The 19873-nt window shown below is 58.7% G+C and overlaps 2 pseudogenes; both read right to left on the bottom strand.

Moving 5' to 3' along the window:
* LOC131478259 (kinesin-like protein KIF17) overlaps positions 1 to 5582 on the bottom strand; it is a 43733-nt pseudogene extending 38151 nt beyond the window's left edge.
* Positions 5537 to 18262, bottom strand: LOC101516886 (SH2 domain-containing protein 5-like; annotated as a pseudogene).
* Positions 18263 to 19873: the final 1611 nt, after the last annotated feature.

Below are 19873 nucleotides of genomic sequence, written 5' to 3' on the forward strand. Positions count from 1 at the left end.
CTGGCTGTTGTAGTCACTTGGGGAGTGAACCAGCGGATGGAAGATCTTTCTCTCTGTCTCTCCTACTCTCTGTATATCTGCCTTTCCAATTAAAAATAAACAGTAATCGCTTTTACATCTGTTAATTGTCTGTCACCCTCTCCTACAAACCCCCAGAGGGACACCACCCTCCCACCTGCCCACTTCCGTCCCTGTCCCTCCCCCAGCCACCTCACAGGCAGCTATGACGAGGTTGATCCTTCCCTCCGCAGAGGCACACCCCTGGGGAGCATTCAGCCAGCAGCAGGTGTAGGGAGGGGGGGTGACCTCGGCCCCAGGTGCTGACTCTGCTAGGTGTCTGCTCCCAACTCTCTGGGTCTCCCGCCACCTTGGGGACAGCAGCAGCAGGGGTCACAGGGGAGCTGGGGTGTCAGGAAGACGTGGGCTCCACCTGGGCTAGAGGAGCTGAGACAAGCAGTGCACCGGGTGGCTGTGAGCCTCAGCTTCTCCACAGTAAAAGCAGACGGACGGGGCCTGCCCAGCCCAGGGCTGTGGGGTGGGACCCAGGGCACAGCACCTGCACCTGCGGATGGCCCCAGATCAGCCTTCCTTTCACTGAGGTTCCCACAACTCTAGCCTGGGGCAGCCTAAGGGTAGGGTCTCAGTGATACACGCCTGGGAAACCCCCAGATGGAAGCCCAGCTTGGACACCTCCTGGCTGTGCAACCTCGACTCCACCCTGGAAGATGTGGACAGTGGTCTGCCTTGGGGAGTGGGGCGACTGTCATGTCCCTGGGGCAATGACCACAGACTGCGGGCTCACAGTAGCCAGGGGACTGCTGCTGTGATGGCCGTGGGGGCGTCCTCTGGCGGTTCCCCTCCTAGCTCCTGACTGCACTCATACCCACCCCCAGGAGTGGGACTGGCTCAGGGCCTGCCCTGCCACATACCCACAGCGTAGATCTCCATGCTGATGGTGAAGATGGAGTGGGAGCGCGAGGAGTCCTTGTTCATGAGGGTGTAGCCCACCGAGCGGTTCTTCCAGCCCCTCTCCATGATGCGCTCGCACTGTGCCACGCTGTGCACCGTGTGCATGGACAGCCCCTTCACATACACGCCCTTCTCCGGGTGCTCCTTCAGCTGCGAGCAGGCGGGAGGGACTGTTCAGGGGTGGGGCCTCCTGCCTGGGGGGTGCAGTTGCACCCAGCTCCACCCAGACCACACCTGCAGCCTCGGTGGGCTCGTCCCATGTCCCTGGGCAGTCATTCCAAGCTGCCCTATTCCTGCCTCCTTCTTGTGGGACGTTGGTCTGTGACTCAGCGTGGGCCTCAGTTTCCACATTTGTACAATAGGTGTGAGAGAACCATCTCATCCAGACATGGTGAGAATCCAATGAAATAAGGGGTGTTGCTGGTTTGGCATGGTGCCTCTGGCATAGGACAAGTGTCCCCTAAATGCCAGCTGCCATTCCGAAGCTGCAGTGTCACCATTGGAAAGGTGGGTTTTAGCCTGACAGCTGCCCTCACTCCTGGGACCCTAGCAGGTGACTGGCCATTTGCTGCCATAGCCCACAGTGCCAGGGATGCCAACAGCTGTGCCAACCTGAGCACAGAAGACGCCAATGCTTCGCTCCAGGCACTTTAGGGCCTCCCATCTGAGGGGCCCAGCCCAAGGAGTGGACCTGGGGCACAGGGCAAACAGGGAGGTACAGTAAGGCTGAACAGCTTGCTGAAGGTCATAGCTATGGTGGGGCCCTAGCAGTGGGAGACTTCAGGGGCTGGGCGGAGACAGGCTGAAGCCTCAGCAAGACAAAAGGCTGACCTTGACCTGGGAGGAGATGCACAGGCAACAGAAGCAGGAAGCAGGGTTGTGGGGGGCAGGGCAGCCCCTCCAGCTGCCCCCACACCATTCAAGGGCTGCTGGAGGGCTGGTTGGTGCGATCCCTGCCACCTCCAGAAGCTGGGACCCCACCTGGCACAGAGGTCCAGTGAGAGGGGCTCCCAGCTGCACCAGTTCCCTGTTTTAGACTCAGACTGGAAACCTGGTGGTGCCACCTGCCTCTCTATGCCTCAGTCTCCTTGCCCGTGAAATGGGAATGACACATTCTACTTGCATGAGACTGCCCTGCGCATGAGGCCAACAGTGGGTCTAAACAGCAGTTTGGTGCACCTGTGTCGGGGTAGGTCACATAGGCCTGGGAAGCCCCAGAAGATGCACCCCTGTACAGGGTTGTGGGGCTCTCGATGCTGTATCATTGGTGCAGGAGGTTCTGTTCCCCACCCCCATACCTGAGGGGACCCCAAGGAGTGCCCTGCCCAGCAACCCCACCCCCCAGGCAGGGCTCCATTGAGAAGTGGCCACCCCCAGTGCACAGCTCCTCAGTGACTGCTCATCCTAGCTGGGCTGGGGCCACAGCAGGGTTGCTATGACAACCAGCTGGGAAGTGGCAAGGACAGAGATGGACCATGATCCACATCTGTAGGTTGGGGGAGCAGGCAGGCCCTTGACATGAGTTCTTTTTTTTTTTTTTTTTTGACTTTTTTTTCTTTTTTCTTTTATTTTATTGTTGTTGACAATCTTTACATAGTTAATTGCGGTTAAAAAAAAAAACAGGTTCAGGGGGTATAGGGAAGTGGGTAATACTATTATGTCCATATTGTTTCCATCATGTATCTGAGGTAAAGGGGGATATTGAGGGAGAAGCCCCACCCGGTTTCCCGCCCACCCCAAGTCCCGGATGTGGGGCATGCTCTGAGATATTTGATCAAGTGGCTTTAATAGTTCTCCAGTTATGAATCGCTGCCAGTTGCACTCGATGAGGTTGACCACTGATTGATATGGTCCATCATAAAGTCTCCGTTTGCCCCATATTTCGCTGCCAACATATAGCTGAGATGAATGATTGACTTGTTCTGCCTTGACATGAGTTGTATGATGGAGGTTTTTAGCGGCTGCAGCAGACATGAGACTCTGCTTCCCCGATCTCTTGCAGGCAGGTCTGTGCCAAGCAGGTTCAGGGCCCACGCCGAGAGCACACGGCCCAAAAGGCACAGCCTTGCTCTACCAGCTATGCAGCGGCTGGCCGTGTATAGGCCATGCATGGAACCTCTGTTCCCCTCTCTGTGGCAAAGGATGAGAAAGTACCCGTGCCTTTGTGTCCCCCTGCATGTCCTCCACAAGGCATGGGCCAGACTCATGGTGCCCCCTGGAGGAGTGGTCATGGGCAGTTCCTGGCAGCCCAGCTCACCCAGCCCTGGGTCCACAGGAGGTGGGTGAGGGCATGGATGGTCTGGGTTGGCAGGCAGCAAGGGGTGAGCTGAGCAGGACATGAGCGGCCCTGAGGGTCACTGCAGAATGGGGAACCCTCCCAGTCAGGACCCCCAGTCAGGCTCCCCAGCCCACAGCAGTGACGGGGCATGGCCTGGGGATCATGGCCAAGGTCCAGCGTGGAGTCTAGCTCCCAGCCCTGTGGCCGCAGCAAGTCGCCTCCTCTTTCTGAGTCTGCTCCCCTTGGGTAAAGCCAGTGTCTCCATAGCACCCTCCCAGCTGGCTACTCCTAGAGGACTAAGGATTCCCCACGGAGGTGGGCTGGCCCTAGGCCACCCACAGGCCTCTGGGGGCCCCGGTTGCCTGGCCAGACAAGCAGCATCAGAGCTGCAGGAAAGGGACAGCCCACCAGAATTCTGGCCATGGATTTGTATCAGCACCCCTCCCCGCACCACTGCTGGTCTATTCTTCCAGGCTCACCCCACATAAGAGACATGACCAAGGCTGCTCACCAAAGTGCAGGCCAAACAACCCCAAGCAGAGCCAGCCTGGCCACTCACTGGCTGCCCAGTCCTGGTAGGTCTTTCCACTTCACTGGAGTTCCCAAGGGACCAGCCTGGTCCACCTATGGTGACAGGAGGAAGGTAACACACCTCCCTCTGCTGCTCCCTACATCTGGCCACTTAGAGGCCAGGGACAAAAGACAGGCAGTGTGCAGTGACCGCCCACAGAGCCAGCCCTAAGCTTGGCTGCTCTGAGCGATCTGTGCCCCTGAGGCTCCACTCTGCAGTGCCACCCCAGCACAGATCTCCATCCTACTCTCAACACAGCCACCGCCACTAGAGCTGGGTCCACGCGGGACTCCTGCCCAGAGGGATAAGGTCCCACATCTGAACCCTTCTATAAAATGGGGTGTGTGATGCTCCGGATCTCCGTGTCCCCTCCCCATGCTGGCAGTCTGGAGGTTTCTGTAGCCCCTCCCCATGCTGGCAGCATGGAATCTCAGCCACCAACCAGGTGACTGAGCAGGAAGCAGGAGGATGTGCTGCCAATAGCCGGTAGACAGGAAGTGCTTAACAGGTGACCATTGCTATGGCCTTTTGTTCAGCACAGGGGGCCTTTGGAGATTCCCTGACACTCCTGAGTAGCAGAGAAAGGCTTTAGTCCAATGACGCCTATCACCAACTCCGTATTTGAGCAGGTGCACCTGGGAGACATTCAGTCTTCTCTTCGTCGCCCAGTGGTCGGGGAGGCCCATTATACTTCCCCTGCACCGTGAAATCTGACTGAGAACACTCCAAAGTGCAAGTTCAAAGTCCCCACCTAGTGTGAACTGGCACGAGAACCCTGGGGCAGGAGCAGCATCCCCCCTTCGGTCACCCGTGCACCCACCTCCAGCTTCTGCTTGGTGTCTGCTCCTAGCAGATCCCGCACGTCCTCATTGTAGATCTCCAGGTAGGAGGCCTGCACCAGGAACTTGGTGTTCTCTGCGCACTGCAGGGTTGGGAAGCACAGACAGGACTGAGCTCCAAGCCACTGGCTGCCCAGCCCGCCCTGGACTACAGTCCTCTGCAGCCAGGGAGTGGGAGAGGCCAGGCTGGGAGGGGCCCACCCTGCCTCTCCCTCCTTGCCACTCCAGCCCGGGGACTCCAGGCCTCTCCAAGCTGCATTCTATCCACCTGCTATGCCCAAGGTTCCAGCCATATGCCTCAGGGACAAGAATAAAGTCCTCCCTGGGGTCAGGTGAGACTCAAGCCAGCCCCAGCCCCCAGCTGCTCCCTCTCAGGCCAGGCTCTGCCATCTCCCATTGGGGGACTTTCCACCCAGTGCCACCCATGGCCCCCCAGAGCCCGGGCACTGGGAAGGACTTGTCTCAGCCGTCGGGGTCTCCAAGTCTCAGCCTCCCCCATCTCAGAAATGGGCTTTAAGTTACCCCCTGGGTCTGTCTCGAAGCTTGGTGACATCATTAGGCAAAGAGCTCCCCACACAGGCTTGGACAGTAGCAATGGCTTAATCCAAACAGAAGCTCAAGACAGGTCCAAGCCAGGGCCACCGGGTGTTTGGCACCAACATCACCAATATCCTAGGGTGAGCTTGTCTCTACCAGCTGGCCAGAAAACAGTGCCAACCCTGCAGCTGTGGGCCTGCAAGGCGGGCCTCTGACAGGGCAGCCTCCCAAGCCCTCCACCCAAGGCTGTACCTGTACACTCTCAAACATGTGCTCAAAGGCCCTGGGAATGATGACCCGCTGGGAGGTCGGGTCTGGCAGGCCCTGCATAGTGAAGGACTTTCAGCTGCCCCTCAGGCCATAGGCAAAGATGGTGCCATTGTAGCCCTTGGTGACACCCTACATGGGAGGAAACCCAAGTTGGTGCTCAGCAGGGGTCCAGGGCAGGGTCAAGGTGGATGGTGAGGCTCCCCCCACTAGACCTGGGCCCTCCCTGGGCCTCCTGCACAACAGCCCTGGCTGCAGTAGAGACTAGGAGAGCTCAGAGAGTTGAAGCCTGAGGCTCCCCTACCTGCTAATGCACACAGCCCAGCCCTTGCCATGCTGACCATCTGCGGAGTGAACCAGTGCATGGAAGATCTCTTTGTTTCTTTCACTCTGCCTTTCAAATAAATCAAATAAATCTTAAAAAAAAAAAAAAAAGTAAGCAAGCATTTGGGTTCTACCCTGCCAGGGATGTGCTGGGAAGGAGAGGGAGGAACTGACCCCTGTGGAGGGTGACAAGCCTGCTGGGGGATATGGACCAGGGCATTCATGTCCCATCTGCACTTTTGGCCCTGTGCCCATGGCCAGGTCTGCCCCAGTGTGCCCATCTGTAATAAGTGCAGAGAACACCTGCTCTTGGGCCTACCATACTGAGTCACACTGCAGCAGCACCCAAGAGCAGGCACACAGGGCATTCGCTCAGTGTCCCCCTGGACTGTGGGGGCAGGACAAGCACCACTGACACCTGTAGCAGGCAGTGTGGCTGCAAGTAATGATAAGCACTGCACAAAGAGAGGTGGCCAAGAGGGAAAGGGGGCGGAGAGGGGAGGCAAGAACTTGGCAAAGTCTCCCAGGGGCATCAGGAACCAAAAGGGAGGTATGGGTTCCCACAGGGCTGCAGGTACAAGACTCACACCAGGTCACAGGGGAGCTGAGCACGGATGGAGAGGTGCAAACTGAGAGCAGGTGCGGGGAAGGATGGAGAGGGGACAAGGCTGCCCAGGAAAATGGGGGTGAACCAGCCCATCTCCTGGACTTTCTTTACTTAGCCAGCATCTGTCCACCCGCCATTCACACAGCACATGAGGTCACACATTCTAGAATTTACCATGGAACAGAGTGTTGGAATGTGGACCTGGAGGGCTGCTGCCATGCACCAGGGCCCCTTATGACACCCCAGGCCCATCATGTGGACAGAATGGGGTGTGGCCATCCCAAGGAGACTAAGGTCATCGTTCCCAGCTGTCCACAAGATAGGTAAGCATGCACTCTTACCCGCAGAAGCTGGGACTCGGGAGTGGACAGCTGCAGGGCAGGAGCAGGAGACCACCTGTCCACAAGCCCACTTCTAAAGCCCTGTGGCCAGAGCAGGTGCACTGGAAGCTCAGGAGCCTCATCCCAGGAAACTCGTGTGGCCCTGACACTTAGCTGGAGGACTGTGGCCTCACCCACATACGGGGAGGGGTCCTAGTGGCACTGACAGGCTGCCCCACCTACTCAAGCAGCCCCCACAAGGGACACCCATGTTACTAAGAAACTGAACTTTCAATTAATTTAGATTTTAAAGCCTAAGCACTATCAAATAGCCTTCGAGGAGCCACAGTTTCACTGCTGTGTTAATGTATTTAATTCAGCTGAAGGGCCCAGAGGGAGAGGGGGTTAGACAACATACAAGTTCCCCTCCACTGCTCCGCTCCCCAGAGGGCCACAACAGCCAGGATCCAGAGACATAACAAAGGATGGCTGGCACCTGCTCCTTCCAGAAAGCACGTCGGCAGGCAGTGGAACAGGAAGGAGTGCCAATACCGGGTATGGTGACCCCAAGCAGCACCCTCACTACTACACCAAACGCCCACCTGCAATTCAACTGCTGGGACATTAGCATAAAACATACACTGGATTTTACATAGTATGAACAAACGATGTAAGAGATTTCACTAACATTGTGCAATGAAAATAATACCCATTTACATCAAAGGGAAGCAATATATTGGTTTTTAAAAAATATTTATTTATTTTTATTACAAAGTAAGCTATGCAGAGAGTGGAGGTGAGACAGAGAGGAAGATCTTCCATCCGATGATTCACTCCCCAAGTGAGCCGCAACAGGCCGGTGCGCGCCAATCCGAAACCGGGAAACAGGAACCTCTTCCGGGTCTCCCATGCGGGTGCAGGGTCCCAATGCATTGGGCCGTCCTCGACTGCTTTCCCAGGCCACAAGCAGGGAGCTGGATGGGAAGTGGAGCTGCCGGGATTAGAACCGGTGCCCATATGGGATCCCGGGGCTTTCAAGGCGAGGACTTTAGCCGCTAGACCACGCCGCTGGGCCCTGGAAGCAATATGCTGTTAATATGAGCTGAAATAGTCGAATCTGTTTCCTTTCACTTCACAAAATGTGGCTCACTTGGCATTCGTACAGGAAAACTAGGCTCAAGAGCTGTGCCAGACAGCCCAGCAGCTGCTAGCCACAAGGGGTTAGTTAAATTTGATTTTTCAGCTTAGAAACAGACAGGAAATCGTCAGCGGGGATGCACTTAGAACTCACTGGGTGGGACACAAAGATTAGTCACTCCTCACTGGGGTAGTGAAGATTTCTCTGCACACCCCAATAAAACTGTTCACCTAAGCTGTTGACATATGTCTTGTTAGAGTTATGGAGTTAGACTACCCAAAAAACAGCCAGGTTCAGCAAAATCATGCTTCAACGCTGTGAACTGCTGAATACTAAAATTAAAATAGACACGAGACAGCTGAATAGTAATCTATACCTATTTTAAGGTGTATAGCACCCGGCTGTATATAAACTAATAATTGAAATGTCAATGTAGAAGTCACAGGATGTGGTTCAGAACTTGCATTCTTTTTTTTTTTTTTTCTCTTTTAACATATTGGTTACTCAATACCATGTCAACTAATTCCATAATGTTATAAATTGTTACTGATGTAATGTCTGGGCTTCTAATTGATTGGGATGATACTCTGCCAGCTTAACCTTCAGACCAGAGATGGTCTCCCCAAGAAACCATTGAACTTATCTGGACAGCAAGATGCTGGACTTTACACTTGGTAGATACTTGCAATGAAAGAATCTCAACTGAATTTGAACTGTGGTAATGCAACAAGGTGGAGGAATCCACCATGGGAGGAGGAACTCAGTGCCTATAAAACTGTGTCACATAATGCAATGTAATTAATAAAACATAAATTGATTTTTTTTTTAATTTGATCTTTCAGACACCATAACTTCTAGTTAAATTAGCATTCAGAGGGCCATCATCACAGCACAGTGCGTTAAACCGCTGCCTGCAATGTCAGTGCAAGTCCCGGCTGCTCCACTTCCTATCCAGCTCCCTGCTAACTTGGCCTGGGAAGGCAGCAGCAGATGGCCCAAGCACCTGCACCCCTCCCACCCACGTAGGAGACGTGGGTGGATCTCCAGGATGCTGGCTTCAGCCTGGCTCAGTCCCGGCAGTTGTGGCTATTTGGGACATTGAATCAGAGAATGGAGAAAATCTTCTCTGCCCACCCTCCCCCAACTTCCCTCTCTCCTTCCTTCTCTGTCCCTCTGCCTTTCAAATAAACAAATTAAAAAGAACAATTAACATACAGCCCCCGGGTGGCACTCAGTGACATCTCACTTGTGCCATGTACTTCATGGCTATCACAGGACAGTGCAGCCACTGAGCACGACCACTGTCACAGAAGGTCGCTCGGCTCAGCTCCAGATCTCCATGGAGACAGCGTCTCTCCCACCAGCTGACCCCACAGACCCCCATGGGACAAGTACATCCATGGAGCAGGTCCGCATGTCAGACCTAGCATTCCTCCACAGCCCTGAAGTTAGGGACCAAACAGTATCCAGGAGATCAAGGGTTAAGCAACTCTTTAACTCGGGGCTGTCCTGGGACTGGGCTCCTTGAGCTGACCAGGTGGTGATGGGGTGTGGTGGGGAGATGGATCAGCTGGAAGGAGGGTCCTGGGTGGGCAGCTTCCAGTTGAGGTGACACATCACCCAGTGGCAAGGTCAGGAAGGGAGCCTCTATCTGACGGAGGGGAGGAGCACGGAGGACCCAGAGGGAGTGTCCTGAGCAGAGGTTGTCCAGGCTGTCACAGGACCCCGGAGCCACTAAGACTGCCAGCCCGGCCTGCCCAGTACCACTGCTCCTAGGCTGTAAGTGCTTGCTGGCTGCCCTGCTAACAGGAGGCAGCCGGACGGGGCAGGGGATATTGGCACCAGGCTCAGTACCAGCCCTAATTCCTTCCATATTTCTTCAGTCTTTAGGGTCCCCAGCTCTTTTGAAGACCAAACCCACCCGGCTCCAGCCCGATTCCACGCAGAGGACCGCTCTGGCAACTGGCTGACTCCACTTAGCCTTCAGATCACAGCCTCTTGACACCTCTCCCAGGATGTCCTCCTGCTCCTCCCATCCACACCTCTCCCCACCTAGATCCAGGTTTGGGAGCATCCCCATGCTGCCAGTCCCCAGGGTTTCCCCTGCCAACTCATCACCCTGGATCTCAACTGTTAGCTTGCTGCTGCTCCTCATTAACTTGCTAAGAACAGAGACGCTGCCCCTTGTCCAGGAGCTGCAGGAGGGACCTGAAGGGCTGTCCTGTCTGCCTCCCTCTAAGGGCTGGGGCTCTCTGGGCCCCACAAATGGCTGGCCCAGGGCCATGCTCCAGGCCAAGGAGGGGACCCAAGTTCCCACAAGGCAGAAGGGGCTGCTTTGGGAAGCCTGAGCACCTGTGGAGCAGATGTGCTGGGGAGAGTTGGTCCTCACTTTGGTGGCCTTTGAGAACCCAATAGGGAACAAGAACTGGGTCAGGTGACCCCCTGAGTCCCTTCTAGTTGGAGAGTGGAGTTGGGCCAAGGCACAACCTTGCTAAGTCTCAAAGCCTGGAGGAAGCTGGCCCTCATGCCTGGGGCATCATCTCTGGCTGGGGGAGCTTCAGACCATATCAGCTCATTCCAGGCTTGGACTGACTCCTGGCACAAGCGATGGGGAGCCAAGGGAACTGCTACAGGCAACACCAGCATTCCATGTCAGAGCGCTGGTCCAGACCCAGCCCTGGCTACTCCACTGGAGCAAACCATCTCTCCTACCCTCTCTCTTTCAAATAAATACCTGAGCCAGTGTTTAACAGAGGACAGGGTATGAAGCAGGTTAGCTCCAGTCAAGCTCACTGGGAGAGCCTGGCCACGCTGTCCCCAGGAGTGAGATGCCAGGGTCCTTGCAGCAAGAGGCAGAGCCCCTGTTCACAGCCTTGGGGCTGCCCCCGAGCTAGGGCCAGGGCCTCCAGAAGCCAGCTACACTCACACTACAGTCCGAGGTGGAGAGTGGCAAAGGTGAGGCTGGCCTAGGGTAGGAGGAGGGACACAGGAGGCTGGACACGGAGCATATGGGTCTTTCATGGATCCCACGAGGCGGGGGTACCCTTGGGGGGAGGTCTCAGCCAGCAGGAACAGGAAGGGGCATTGGGCATGGCGGAGCCCAGGATGCCATCTCCTGTCTGCACACATGTCGGTTGCTGTCCACCTGTGCCTGGCTGCCCGCCCCTCGCCCACCCCGAGCGCCTGGGGGCAGGGCCGTCCCTAGGCGCACCTGCACCAGCGGGTAGGTGATCTCCTTGTAGATCTGCTCCATGACGTGGTCCGCGTGGTAGGCGCCATTGAAGGTGAACTGCTTGAGGGGCTCATCAGCGGCACCGGGTTCTGGATGAAGCAATGGCCGCGCAGGTTCATGGGCCGGCAACGCAGGACCACCTTCACCTCCTCCGCGGCCATCGCGCGGCCGGTGCCCGCGCGGGGCAGGGGCTTGCGGCGGGAACGGGGCCGCGGCAGGAGGAGGGGGCGCTTGGGACACTCACAGGGTCCCAGCCGGCACCGCCGCCTCCTCCTCCAGAGCCTGGGCTCGCCCGTGCCTGGGCCTGGGGCCCAGCGGGGAAAGGGGGTGCGGGGCCGGGGGGATCCGTGCTGCAGGCACCACCACAGGACCAGAGCCCCTGAGTCACTGGCTCGCGCGTGTGCGGTTGCCGGGCAACGGCCGTGGCGTCACAGGGGGATGCAGCGCAAAGGCAGCGTGTTCTCTGCGACCTGAGCCCCCCACCCCGCGTTCTTCATCGCCTGGAGCGGTCCAGGTCCAGCACCTGACTCGAGGACGGCCCGCCACGACAGGACCCGCAGGCTGGACTCCACTTCCTTTTCCAGACGCCAAGAGTGCCCGCTGTCCTTTACTGACAGCTCAGCTCTGGTGTGCTTCAGTCAGTGCCAGGCAGCCCGGAGCCTGAGTCCTCCTTCCCCAGATGTCACCTCGTTTTTCCTAAACCTCATCACTTTTCAAAGCTTTAGGAGTCAAACCCTTTGGGCAGGCAGAGGCAATCTGGCCCATCCCTAAGGGCCGGCCAGGGGAGCCACTGGACGATAACCCTGCAACCCGCAGCCCAGCAAAGAAGACTGTCCCTGGAAGCCAATATCCTACAAAGCGGTTAGCGCCAGGGACCCAGCACACCTACCTGGACCCGCAGAGGGAGGATCGCACTCCCACTCCAGGAGAGGCGCCACAGGCAGCCTGGGACCAAGCTGAAACACCAAGGCTGAGGATGAGGGCCACCCAGGAGGAAGGGGAGGCCCCAGCGGCCACCCGGGCTGTGCCAAGGCCCTGTGGCATGTTACAGGAGCAGAGAGCAAGCTCCAGTAGCCAGCGCTCAAGGCACCAAGCATTGTTCCTACAGCACCTTCCCCTGAAGGTATGAAGGAGTTGGACCTGGCTGATCACACCCCCTACCCAATTCCTTCTGGAGATCCTGAGCCCATTCAGCACCAAGTGGCTGGACAGAGGCCCCACCTTTCAAAGGAGCCTGTATCGGAAGAGGGGAGGAAATGCACTTTATTTGTGTCCACACAGCTGGGCTGCCCACATGATGTAGGCTGGAAACACACACACACGCACACACACACACACACACACACACACACACAACTGTGCTCTGATTTTAGGACACTGAAAAGTCAGCACCTGTGGGCCAAAACTCTTTCCCTAGGTGTAACTTCTAACCAATAAAAGCTGTCAGGAGGGCATCTGGGCACCTGGCCCCAGACCTTGCCAGCATGCAGCCAGACCCATTCCTCCCACGGGGTGCTTGGGCCAATTCCAAGGTTTCATGAACTGTCTTCCCAGGCACGGGAAAGCGCAAAAACCCTTTCCCTGCTAAAGGCATGTGAGACTGCGGAAGGAGGGAGAGAGGGATGGAGGGGAGGGGGACAGGGTGTCCTCCACTGCCCATGCCCAGGGAGGGGAGGAGTTGCAGTTGAGATGCTGGGAGAGAGGCCCAGTTGCCCACTCCCATTTGACACAGATCAGGATGGCCTGTCCCAACAGAGGACACCCCAGTGGACAGCTCCCTTTTGTTACTAGATTGGTGAGACAGTGACAAGGCCACTGGCCAGGACTGCCCTGAGCGGAGCAGGAGTGGTGGCTGTCTCTGCCACCGAAGGGTGACACACCTGCTGCTTGCTAGCGTGGTGGGGCCTCTGCCTCGGGAACCAAGTATTCCATAACTTCACCAGCACACCCGTGCTGGCCTGCCAAGTTCACTCAAAGCAGAAAGGGGGGTAACCTAGATTTGTCAGTCATCAGCAGGACCACTACCTAGACCCATCTCCTCCACCTCATGCGGCTGGCCTGGTGAGCTGTGGTGAGTCCTGACAACCGTGCCAGCCACAAACCACAGGCATGGGTCTGCCTATGCCTCTCCAACAGCAGGGTGAGCTGGGAAGGGAGGCCTTGGTCAGGAACATTCTGGATTCTGGAAAACCCAGTCAGGGAGGGCCCCCCACCCACCCTGGCAAGCTCCTAAGCCAGAAGTCAAGCAGAACACCGGAGGCAACAAGATGACAAAGCCCCTAGGGCTGGGCGCTGCGTTCTGCCCCCTCACAGAAGCATGTCAGCAGGACACAGACCGTGGGCTGGGAAGTGACAGAAGACCCACGCGAGGGACACAGCAACCAGAGGACCCGCTGGCCAGTGTAGATGAGAAGGGCAGAAGGCTGCAGAGGTTGCAGCCCAAATGAGGAGCAGCCCTGGACCCCGCAGCCTCCTAGCTCAGGCCCTGCAGTTCTGCCTCCGACTTGGCATGGCTGAGGGGCCGGAGAGTCCGAGGCGGCCTGCCCTCATGGCCCAAGTCCTGTTCCTCGTAGGTGGGGTTCAGGTGGCCCATGTCCAGGGGGCAGAAGAGTCTGCGCTCGGCTCCTGAGTGGCTCTCCACCAGGGCCTCCAGGCTGGGGAAGTCTGCTGGCAGGTGCTGGCAAAGGAAGGGGTTTCAGCATGGGGGCCCCTTCCTGTGGCTTACACCCAGCGCAGCACCCTAGGGCTCAGGCGGCATGTGGGATTGGGGCAGGGCCACAAACCACTTCCTCTTGCCCTCACTACCTGTCCAGAAAAGCCCCAACACTCCAGTCTGACCCTGGCTGACACCCAAAGGGAGACTCAGGTTGTGCAGGCTTAGGCAAGGTCATGCCCCTCTGTGTGGGTTCTCCGCTTGACTACCCACCGGCTAGGGTATGGGGAAGCAGGATTTCTAAGAGCCAACATCCCAGCAGAAATGTGAAGTGTCACTCAGCCCAGCTCTATGCAGGGTGCCCTCTGGGAGCACCCTTTAGATTGGAGACCTCAGTGACCACGAACCCTCCAACTTTTCCTCCAAGAGCTCTTTGCTCAGGCCTGGACCAATGAGGAAGGATCGGGAGCAGGGTAAGGGAGGTGAGATAAGGAGCAGGGCCAGCTTGCACTGTGATGAGTGTTAGGCCACCAATGGGGCAGAGCCAGGCCCCTCCTGCACTCACCTCCAGGCAATAGCAGCCCACACGGTTGCAGAAGACCTGGTCAGGCACCACGCCACACTGTGTCAGCACCAACAGGCACCACTGGCTGCTGGTGCCTGGCTCTGGCCACAGCAGGAAGGCTCCAAGCATGTCTCTCCGCAGCAGGGCCAGGGCACTGGGCCTGGGGGCTGGAGGGTGGGAGAGGCTGTGGGCAGGACCCCTAGTTTGGGGTAGCTTTAGGCAGTCCCCCTGAGCAATGGACGGGTCCTGGAGCTCCCCACAGCCCTGCCACCAAGGAGGTCTTCTCATTATCTCATTTCACATTTAAGAAGACTCAGGTGGCCCAAGGTCTGCGGGGCTGGGGAGCTTTGTCTGTGCACAGAGATGGGGCTGGTAAGAGCGCCAAGGGGAGGGAGAGTCCGTCCCCTCACCCTATCCCCACAACAGAACTAAGCATCAGACCAGGCCAAACCTCACGCCCCTCCCCAAACCTGGAGATGCCGGCGGAGGCCCAGATGGTCTCCGTCAGGCTGCCCTCGCTTTCCACCAGGCACGAGCAGCCTCCAGGACCCTGGGGCCATGCCTCCCACGCGGCAGGAACTGTGGAGATACCATTCAGGGTCAGAGGAAATAGGGCCTCCCCCTTCCTACACTAGGCCCGCACTCCATGAAGGCCCCAGCATGCCAGATGGGTCTCCTCCCAGGGCCTCCCTGCCCTGACTTGCAGGCACACCCCGCTGTGCAGCGGCACCTGTGCAAGCCCCAGGCACTCAGACTGGGTACACAGGCACAGGTACTTCCACATTTGCACAGAGGCACCTGTCTTGAGGTGCAGCCACTGCCCTGCAGCACAACCCTTGCCGGCCATGCCCTGCGATGGACACCAGTGCGCTGGGGCAACTCACAGGCCTCACGTGCCGACAGCTGCAGCTGAGCCTCATGTGTGCAGGCCCAGTAGGCCCCACAGAGGATCACCTTGCTATGGATGGCCTTCTTGTGGACCAGTGTTGGGGAGCAGTAGAGATTCCCCAGGTGGCCGTGGCGGGTGCCCCCTCAGCCCTCCAACTCTGACAGCTCCTTCTAGGGCACGCAGGGAGAGGCTGTGGGAAGGCAGACTTGGCCCCAGCTACCCAGGTGCAGCCCCCAACACTCCCCCAGTTCTCTGCCCTCCTCCTGCCTGCCCTTGGCTAGGGGCACTGCATACCCCACTGCCCACCGGCCCCTCTGCTGGCAGCTGCCGGAAGGAGACCAAGGCATGGACGTTCTGTGACAGCTGATCCCAGCTGAAGGGTTCCCGCACTAGGTCCGGTTGGGCCCGCTGCGGGCTTTCGGGGCTCATCCCCTGTGGGGGCCTGGCAGGGCTCAGGTCATGCCCTCTCCTCAGGGTGCTGCAGGAGGTAGGCGAGCTGGAAGGAGCGGCAGAGTAACAGGTGCAGGATGTGGATGTAGGACAGGCAGAAGCAGCTCCCATTGAACGGGGCACTTGGTTATCACCACGGTTGTGCACAGCACCTCAACCAGGAGTGCTGTCTCACTCAGCCCCGGGAACCTCACCACCAGGCTCCCACCCCAGCCTCCCTCACTCAGGAGCAGAGGTAGCTGCCCTGGGGATCCTGCCTTCACCCTGGAGAGGGCGCCAAGAGTTCAGGCCCTGGGCTCCAATCCTGGCCCCATTCCTCAGGAACAGCTGGGTGACCATGGCCTTCTCTATGATCCTTTGAGGAGTTCATGAAGTGGCCCAGCAGAGGCCCCAGACTTGTGTGCCGACTGCAAGACATGCCACACACTGGAAGACTAAGCACCAGGTCGCGGGCAGGGGTCAGCCTGGATCCAGCATGGAGCTGCACGCACACGGCAACAGTGAGCAACAGCCTCAGCTTCTGCCTGCCGACCCTGGGGTCCTGGGGCTCTGCAGCTGTCTCGCCTAGAGCTTTTCAGATGGCCCTGTCCCCACCACCCCAGTGGAGCACTCGCAGCCCAGCCTGGTCCGGCCTCTGCTCTCCAAGAACACAGGCAACTATCATTAGGGACAAATGGATAGAGGGATGGGGATGGGGAGGGTGCCGCAGGAGCCTCAGGAACACGGAGGCTGAGCCTCAATGGCAGACAGTGTAGAGACAGGACAGAGGCCACGGCACAAGCAGAGGCCTGGTGCTGGCTGCACTCCTCGAAGCCAAGCACAGGCTCTGGCCTGCAGGCTGCCAGGGACCACTAAGGCCACGGAACTGCTCTCCAGAGCCTCCAAGGTGACATGTGGACAGGGGCACTGTGCTTGCAGGCAGCCATGCCTGAAAGGCCACCTGATGCCTGGCCCATCCCCTTCTCCATCCTTAGCATCACCTCCCCACCTGCCCGCCTTATGGCCCAGGCACCTATCCTGGCTGCCTGCCCATGAACAGGTGGCAGAACAGCTTGCTGGCCGGGCTTCGTGGGTTCCGGGAGATGAAGGCAAAATGGCAGTCAGCTGGGCACCAGGTGGAGTAGAGGATGTGCCTCAGGGCGTGCGCCATCAGAAGCACCTGCGGGTCGGGGGGCAGGGGTGCTCATGGCCTCCATCAGGCCAGCTCTAGCCATCTGGATCTTGCTAGGGGCTGTGGCCTTGGGATGTGCTAGCCTGTGGGTGGGGTTGTGACCCACGGGCAGAACTTGCACGGACCACTGGGTCAGAGACAGGCAGTGGCGCAGGCCCGGGCTTACAGTCTGGCCTCTGAGGCACATGCCAAGGGTTCAAGTCCTAGCCCTGCCATACCTCCTCCACATGCCTTGGTGTGACATGGCTCAAGTGAGGAGACACTAGTCCCTCTCAAACAGGTGGTGGGTTTCACCTCACGCTGGCAGCTCAGTGCTTGATGCCAGAGCCCCATGACATGCCTGGACCTTAGGTGATGGAGGCCCACAGTCACCGGGAGCACAGCACAGTGTGACCCATGGTCAGGGTCCATTCTGTACCAGGAGAAAGAGTGGGCCATCTCCAGCACCAGGGTGCCAGGAGGAGGAGTGGGCATCTCTGACCCCAGGCTCAGCAGGGCTGGGGGAGCACCTCCCTGAACCCACCCCCATGTGCACCCCAGGAGGCAGGGCTTGAGGACAGCCCCAGGGTAGATGCCCCTCCCGGAGCCCCTGAAGCTCCTACATCACGCTCCCCACTGTAGATCTTGAGTCCCTGGAGGCTGAACTTGAGGATGACGGCCCGGCGGTGGGGACAGTCCTGGGTGGAGAGTTGGCAGGAGTTAGCATCACCTGCCCAGCCCAGCCTCGGGGCACCGTGAACCCACACTGCCAGCCCCAGGGGCCAGGGAAGAGTGGGTGGCTCCTCGCTGACCATCCCCATCAGGGCCACACTGAGAATCTCCCGTGGTCTCCCAGCTGCGGGATCCCGCACAGCCCCGAGGGAGGGGGTCCCGGGCCAAAGGAGCTATATTCCCTGGGGACAGCTGGCCTTGGAATGGGCCCATCCTCCCGCCAGTCGTGGCCCCCACTGGGGGCACCCCCCAGTGCCTCCACCTTCAGCAGCCACAGCTGTTGCTGCACCAGCCACACTCTCCTGGGAGTCCACGCCGTCCACTGGGAAGGAGCCCACGTACTGCTCAGTGGTGGCGTGGCAGGGAGCAAGGAAGGTGGCAGGGGTCAGACGCAAGGCCCCTGGCCACCCTTCTCCAGATCTCCCTGACCCAGACATACTCTCTGCTCAGTCAGGCAAGCTGTGGGCTCTGCCATGTCCCTGTGGATCCCCTCCCTCACCTGTACACACACACACACACACACACACACACACACACATCCCACTCCAAAGTCACTGAGGGGAGACCCGGAAGTAGTTCCTTGACCCTCAGCCTCCCCTACCCAGACAGGGCCACCCACATGCCAGGGCACCCAGGCTGGGCAGTCCCACCCACCTGGGCAAACTTGGTGATGCACCTGGGCCGATACAGGGCAGGCCCGCAGTCAGAGGCCCTCCGGCCCCCTGCCCCCACCCTCTGCATGGCCTTGGGATGCCCAGCTTCAAGATGCCCGTGAATGAAGGCTGTAGGGGGCGAGGGAGGGAAGGGGAGGAGTGTGGGTTCGAGGCAGGCAAGCCACGCAGCTCCTGCTGAGGCCCCCAGGAGCTCCTCTGCTCCCTCCCAGTCCTTTGTCCACTCATCCAACAATACCCCAGGCCACAGGCGCTGGGGACACAGACTAGCAGGCAGTGATCACTCTATTTCACATCACGATGAGGAGAAAGACACCACATTACACACCGCTTGATATGATAGGCTGTACCGTGCCCGGCCCTGCCAGGAGCAGAGCGAGGACGGGCCACTTGCTCACTTTGTTCAGCAACTCCAACCCACACAGAGCTCAGAGCCTAATGCCACACGGCCTCTGTTCCCAGCGCTGGGGGTGGTGGCTGTGGTGGTGGTGGGTAGACTGTAGGCAGCACCTGCCTGGGAAGGCATCAGAGGGGTGTGAGGGCCTCGGGCTTGGCCTGTAAAGGCAGGAGGCAGGTGGGCAGCTGGACTGAGGCAGAGCCACCCCGTGGCAGTCTGATCTGGTATGTAATCAGTCTTCAATGCCAAACTGGGGAGCTCTGCTCTGTGGGCAGTGGGGAGCCAAAGCAGGTTCTGGGGCAGGGCAGCCCATGGGGTGGCCATGAGCTGGATGGGAGAGCTAAGGCTGAGAGCCTGATTTAGGCACCCTGGCTTATTTGGCGTGGCCTGGCCCCGGCCCTTCCCAGAACCCAATGCAGACCATAAAATCCGAACCGAACTGAACTTACAGTCACCCAGCGTCCGGGTAAGGAGAAGGTGGTCAACCTCACACACATTCACTTGTGGGCAGAGAAGCGGCCTCCGCAGGCATCCTCCAGCCACCCCAGCACTGAGTCAGGGCAGGGCAACCAATGTGTTCACACCAGTGGGCTACCCATCAGCGAGGGGCACAGTGCATCTTCCCAGCGGCCCAGGAATCACCTCCCCTCAGTCTCTCCCCAGGTCCCCTTAGCTGCATCTGACAGGGACCCTCCATGACACTAGCCAGCCTGGGAGCTTGTGCAGGTGCACGGGCCTTCCAAAGAGCGGCAGCTGCTTGGGGTCTTGGCAGCCAGGGTCACGGTGGGAACTATGCTGCCCAGCGACAGGAAGCGCTCTGGGGGGCCCTCCCAGCCCAAGGCCTCCCCCTGCTCTCTGGCACCTCTGATGCAGATCCCAGTGTACCCCCGCTTTCTGCACTGGTTAGGTGTGCAGCTGGCACAAAAGGGGCTTAGGGCTTCAGGCTCCCCCTGGCTTGAGTCCCATCTGGGGGCTGGGATGGGCGAAAGAGACCAAGACCACCAAACAGACAAGGAGCAGAGAACAAGGGAGAGATGGTGGGAAGGGAGGGGTGGGAAGCCGAGTGGGGGGACACCCTCAGGCTGACACCCCTCCCCACCCCTGGCACTGAGAGGGCAAGGGGGTGCAAGCCAGCCAGGCACACTGGTAGGCTTGCTCTCCACCAGCCCCTGTGCGCCCAGGGCTGTTAAAGCCTGCCTACAGCCAGGCTCAAGCAGGAGCTCTGGGTGGCTCCAGCGTCCAGGCGGGGGGGGGGGGGGCTCACCCTCCCCCTGCACCCTCACC

This window comes from Ochotona princeps, chromosome 2 (genome assembly GCF_030435755.1).
Source record: "Ochotona princeps isolate mOchPri1 chromosome 2, mOchPri1.hap1, whole genome shotgun sequence".
NCBI lineage: Eukaryota > Metazoa > Chordata > Mammalia > Lagomorpha > Ochotonidae > Ochotona > Ochotona princeps.